General features: G+C 39.2%; 1 long non-coding RNA gene across 1 annotated transcript in view; it reads right to left on the bottom strand.

Annotated features, from left to right (window-relative positions):
* Positions 1-936: 936 nt before the first annotated feature.
* LOC311599357 overlaps positions 937-6,283 on the bottom strand; it is a 33,131-nt gene continuing 27,784 nt past the window's right edge. The window contains exon 5 of the long non-coding RNA XR_014779873.1: positions 937-3,077. This is a non-coding gene — a long non-coding RNA (uncharacterized lncRNA). The remainder of the gene's footprint in view (positions 3,078-6,283) is intronic.

Here is a 6,283-nt window from a genome sequence, read left to right as displayed (position 1 = left end):
AAACTAAAAACTTACCTGAAAACAGACAAAGACTTATTAGAAAGGAGATCAGGGGAGCAGACACATGAGAGGTCAGTTATGGGAGGTAAATGTGATCAAAATACCTTACACACGTGCATGAAAACATTGGAACAAAACTCATCATTTTGTGTAGTTAATACACATTAATAAAAATAGAGAAATCCATGGCGATACCCAAGGTTATTAGGATTTTCTCTCATGTTATCACCTGGGAGTTTTTGCCATTCTCAAGTGTTATTTAGAAAGGAAGATGAGAACAGCAGGGGGAGGGGATGTTGAGGAGAAAATGCCTAAGGTTCCCCCGCCCCCAGCATCCAACCCACCAATGGTCATTGCCACAAATCCCTCCTGTGTGGAAGGGTGGGCTAACAACCTGCTAGTGGGCAGCCGCTGGTTTTAGAGTGGAAGATCTACTCATTTCTCTGGGCATGTTGGGCGAAACTATTCTGAAGAAAGGATGAAGGCAGCATAACATTATCTAATCTCTTTGTCAGGTGGAACTCCAACTAAGTAAATTAACTATATTTGCTAAAGAGAAAGGCTCATTTCTGTAGGATGCCTCAGTGAGATGCCTCTGCTGAGGATCACTGAGCAAATAAACCCAGCTTCTCTAGCTCCTCAACACAGCTTTCCTGAAATGCAGGTCTACACAACTCTTGAGTCTAAGGTGGAAACAGTTCTTACACTAGACACGCCTCCTCCTTTGTGACACATGCCTGAAAACACTCATCTGAGACCTCAACTGCTGTTCTAGGTCAGAGACTCCATATGTGGAGTCAGGACTTGTGAAGTGTCCTTTGACGTTCCAAACTATTTGCTATGTTCCTGCTTCCTGGTGGCCCACGCTATGCAATTATTAACAAGGTTGACTGCCTCACAAGGTCTCTGATTGACCCTGACTTGACAATCTGCTCTTATGTATGAGTGCACTCATGAACTCAATAAAGGAGACATTAAAATCACAGCCTGGTTCTGTTCGGAGCTTTGTCCTATTGAGCCACAAGAGAGAACTCGTGGAGATAAACTAAAATACATAACAAATGATTAGCTCTTGGAAAGTATTCTACAGCAATGGACTGTGAATATTTCTGAGTTCTCTACGCTCAAATTGATATCCAATATAACATGAGAAAATACTCTAGAAAAAGTCTAGTGAGCATATGCTAGGATTTCAGTAATGGTTGTGTGTGGGCACTGACATATGGGATTTGTTCACTTTTTCTTTTGTTTTCTATTTCCTCAAAATATTTTGAACTGCATGCATACTTTATCAATTATAAATGATAAACTTTAAAAACTACAGTCTGACATAATACCAATTTATCACAGATATGGTTCATTTTGAGCACACAGCAGAACGACTGGAAGGAAATAGACCATATGCTTCTTGCAATTGCGAAGATTGGAGTGTTCTGCTTCTGCCTTTAAAAATGTTTTTAACATTTTACCGATGAGTGTGAATTGTCCTTGTAATAAAAAAGCTAAATTTCTATGGAATCCTATATAATGCAAAATAGACTTTTAGCTAAGAAGTTTTATCTTCATTGGTGCTTTCTTTCAACTTCTTATTCCTGTAAAATGATGAATAGAGTGTGTGTATGTGTGCGTGTGTACGTGTGTGTGTGTGTGTGTGTGTGTGTGTGTGTGTGTGTAGCCACACATCTGTGCTGGTATGTGGAGGCCTGAGACAATATCAAATATTTTTCCTAGTCACTCCCCACTTTGGTTTTTGAGGCAGAGTCTCTCCCTGAATTTCGAAACTGCTTTGGCTAGGCTGGCTGGTCAGCAAGCCCTCTGTATCCTCCATTCTCTGCCTCCTCAATGCTTGTATTAAAATCATTTCTCTGCACTCTGCTTTTTTTTTTTACAAGGGTGCTGAGTCTCCATGCTTATTCATCAAGCATGTTAACAACTAGACAATCTCCCCAGACCCTAATATTTAATAATCATAAAAAAGACAATGTTTTTAGATTTTGGAATTAGTAGTTGATGGTCACAAAGCTACCAATGCCTTTCTTACCCTTATCACATATGTTTAAAATGCTATTGATCTTATAATCATATCTGTTCTTATTAATCCTATACATAGATATTTTCATCAGATGAAAATAATCTAATAATTTAAGAATTGTGTTTTTTACTACCACCCTAAGAATATTTTTAATGTTATTTTAAGTATTGCAAGCAGTATTGAAAACACATGAAGATTCATGACATCAGAGTCTTAAGGGTCCACAGTATAAATCCTGATCTCTCTTACCTATTTTTTTGGGCTAAGTAATGTCATGAAAGTAGTTCTTTGAATATTGAGAAAATACAATTTTCATAAAAGTAGCTCCAAAATAAGCAGAGACATTTAACTAGTTCCAGAGCTGAGAATGTAGATTCAAGTTGATGATTATAGTGCTTAGCTGAGTTGTCCCAACAACACAGACTGACCTTAGCCAGCCTCTGTTTGAAAAGAATACCCCTGTGTAGATAAATTGCCATTCTTTCATCTAATAAATGATCCCTAGTAACATGTACTGGGTGGAGGATTCAGAAGTGCTTAGGGTTGAGCAAGAACCGCCACTATCCTTGAGCTTGCTAAGTCTTGCATTTTCAGGGAAGAAGAAAAACTAAGATGCATCTATAACTGTTGACATTGCTTCAAAGGGTTCTATGGCAACGGTATTATAGAGGTCCTGATTTGGATTAAGAGTTGAGGGAGACTGGGAGAATTCAGGAGAGCTTTGCCAGAACGCTTTGATGGTGCCATGTTTGTGTTTTTCTTCAGCTGTCTGTTCAGCATTGCACTGGTGTCCAGGCATTTGGTGAAGCAAGCTTCTCTGTCAGTCATCACAGTGAAGCTCAAGTTTAAATCCTCTCCAGGTGAAGTGTGTTGAATCCTGTCTGCTTCCTGGCTTGACTATCTTCCAGTCTTTGATCCAATGACCAGGCAAAGGGAGGATGGTCCAACATATAACTAGTGATCCAATGGGGATAGGTTTTCCTTGGTTTTTGAGGATGTGTTCCTGTTGGATCACTGGTAGGTTTCTGGCCAAACCATGGTCAACCTGAGAAAGCAATCATAAAAGACAGCCTTTAAAATTGTTTATTTTTATTTATATGGATGGATGTCTTGCCTGTGTATATGTCTATGTATCATGTCAGATCTTCTAGAGTTAGAGATACAGGTGGCTTTTCCCACCATGTGGATGATGGGAATGAAACCTGAGTCTTCTACAAGAGTATCAAGAGAGCTTAATCACTGAACTATCTCTCCCGGTTCTCAAAATGTCTTTTCATAAAGAAACAGTCCATAACGGAGCCTGAGGATGCTGAAGGGACACAGAACATCAGAATCAGAAGGGACAGGACAGAGAGCCCAAGGAAGGTGCAACTGAACAAGAGTAGATGTTGAAGCTAATCCAGGTGACCTAGAACTGACAGACCTTGGGGTTTCCATGCAGCACAGTGCACAAGCATTCCAGACACGAACACAGAAGCATAATGATCCCTCCAGAGATATAAATCCAAATGAATGCCATCTTTATATTAAAAAGAAATCTCATGCTGGCATAGTACACATGCCTTTAATCAAAGCACTAGCAGGTGGAATTCTATGCGTTTGTGGCCATCCTGGTCTACATAGTGAGTTTCAAGCCATCCAGGACTGCGTAGCAATACTTTGTCTCAATAACACACACACACACACACACACACAGAGAGAGAGAGAGAGAGAGAGAGAGAGAGAGAGAGAGAGAGAGAGAGAGACAGAGACAGAGACAGAGAGAGAGAGACAGAGAGACAGAGACAGAGACAGAGACAGAGACAGAGACACAGAGAGACAGAGACACACAGAAAGAGAGACAGAGACAGGGAGAGACAGGGAAAGAACATTCTCATGACAGAGGAGAGGCACAAGATTCCACACTTTGAAGACATAACTACGGGCCTGTGTGAATACCAAACTTAACATCAGAGCCTATGGACTAAAGGACATCATAGAGCAATGTGGTTAAGACTCAGGCTTTGACACCAGATGGTTTCTGCCCCTGATTTTTCAGTGCGTGACTTGTAGAAAGCTTCCACACCGGTACAGTGGAAATAATTTGTTGTTGTGAGAACTAGATGAATAATACATATAAAAGGTGAACATAGTGTCTGGTACACAGTAAGTGTTCAGAAATAATAGCTATTATTTCCTGACTCACTGCCACCAGGAAAGGATAAAATCGTCACACAGTGGACCTTTATGCTCCTTACATAAGCTAATGCCAGAGCTAAATTGTACTCAGTGTTTTCAGAGTAATGAGCCAAATACATTAACTGTTCTGGAAACAGATGAAGCCTGACTATTTTGACTAAATATAGAGATAATTAGAGTCTAGACTTTATCTGTTGATAGGTTTGGGGAAGCGTAATGAGAGTAATCATGCCATAATAGAATAATACACAGGGCTAAAGTGAGTCAGAAATTTCACAACAGAGATGAAAAACAGCTAATTTTATTGATGACAGAAAAACATTATTAGTCGAATCTTCCTACACTCTTAGCATGGCTGCTTCATGCTGTAGCAGCACCCTAATAAAGTAATCAATTATGCCTTTCTGCCTCACTACTGAGGCCTTTTCTTCCCTCCAAACATAGTTTGGCAAAATTATCAAGTGTCAGGTAAAACTCTAGTCTGTAGTTTCATAATATGCATCAAAATCACCCATCCTTTCATGTGGTTGAATAGAGACATGAAAGTCCCTCACAGATACAGTTATTCAAGCCGGAGGGTTATTTTCTATATAAAAGGTGTTGACTATTTTGCCTGTAACAAGGTCTGACTACATTTACAGATCTAAAACTTAAAAATTTCCCAAATCTCCAACTTCCTGAGTCCTGATACATCATGCAAGTAGAAAACTCCACTTTATGAACCTTTATTTCATGTTATACTATGCATACATATTATAGTATTAAAAAACTGTACAAAATTACCTACAGGCTACGTGAATGTGTGTGAAACATGAGTAAATCTCAGGTTAGACTTGGGTCTTCATTTCCAAGATCTTTCATCATATGTATGTAAATATTGCAATATGCAAAAATATAGTGAAGAAATTTGAAATCCAAAACACATCTGGCTCCCAGAATTTCACCCCTCTATTTACATGTTGATAGGAAATTAATTCATGTCACCAGGAAACCTTAACAATATTGAACAACACATATAAGTAAGTCTACAATGCCAATATAGTAAAATGGAAAATGGTGGGCTAAATTTTTAGGCTAAATTATTTGGGCCACCTTCAGGATGAAGAGCCGAGTAGGCATGTAAGAACAGCAATACTCTTGTTTTCCTCCACCAGTGTGGCAAGAAATGCAATGGCAGAGCTAGTGCTTCCCTGTCTTCATCTCACGCTTTAGAGTCAAGGTAAAGTCTTGGGTCCGAAACTCCAAATCCTGTTGTACTGCTAATCGAGTAGCTGGAGGCTTTACAACCAGATGAAATACATTAGACGTGAGTGCCATGGACCACTTCTAACCACAATGGACTCTTCGCTGGTCCTGGGTAGCGTAGAAAAAAGGAAAGTAAACACAGAATAGTGCATGCTCTGTAAGGTAAGCTGGTCTGTGTACTACATTCCAAACTGGTGGCTCTCGTTATTCCTCACATAGAATAACAGAGGTATAAATTTATTTATTTATTTATTTGGTTTTTGTGAAAGGGTCTCTCTGTGTTAGTCTTGGCTGTCCTGGACTCGCTTTGTAGACCAGTCTGGCTTTGAACTCACAGTGATCTGCCTTCCTCTGCCTCCCAAGTACTTGGTTTAAAGGCGTGTGGCGCCACACCTGGCTATAAATTTATTTGTAATTTGTGGAATATTTTTGTTGGCAAGATAAAAGGTAAGGCCAAACTGCAAAGTTTCTAAACAGTTCTTTCTAAAAAAAAAAAAAAAAAAACCAATGTACTTTTTTTTGGAAACTCACAAGCAATAATTACAAATTTTGAGCAGCGCAGTACATTATTTTAATAGTGCAAACAGTGGGAAATGAGCAGATAGGTATAGGTAACATATTCTTAACTTCTGATAATTTTGATTTCTTTGTACTGAGGGCATTAATGATTGTTAACTTAGTTACCTATAGGTAGCACCATACCTGCTGTGCCATAGGTTATTAAAGATTATTTCTTCTGCTCATTAACCTACTAGAGACTCTTCATCTGTCCTCACTTCCCGGCTCTAAGTAGACAGTAGTTTGCTTTCCACATCTAAGAGACAACCC

The sequence above is a fragment of the Acomys minous genome (assembly GCF_964271855.1).
Source record: "Acomys minous genome assembly, chromosome: 6".
Taxonomy (NCBI): domain Eukaryota; kingdom Metazoa; phylum Chordata; class Mammalia; order Rodentia; family Muridae; genus Acomys; species Acomys minous.
The sequence above is the reverse complement of the archived record's forward strand: the minus strand, read 5'-3'. Positions and strand labels throughout refer to the sequence as shown.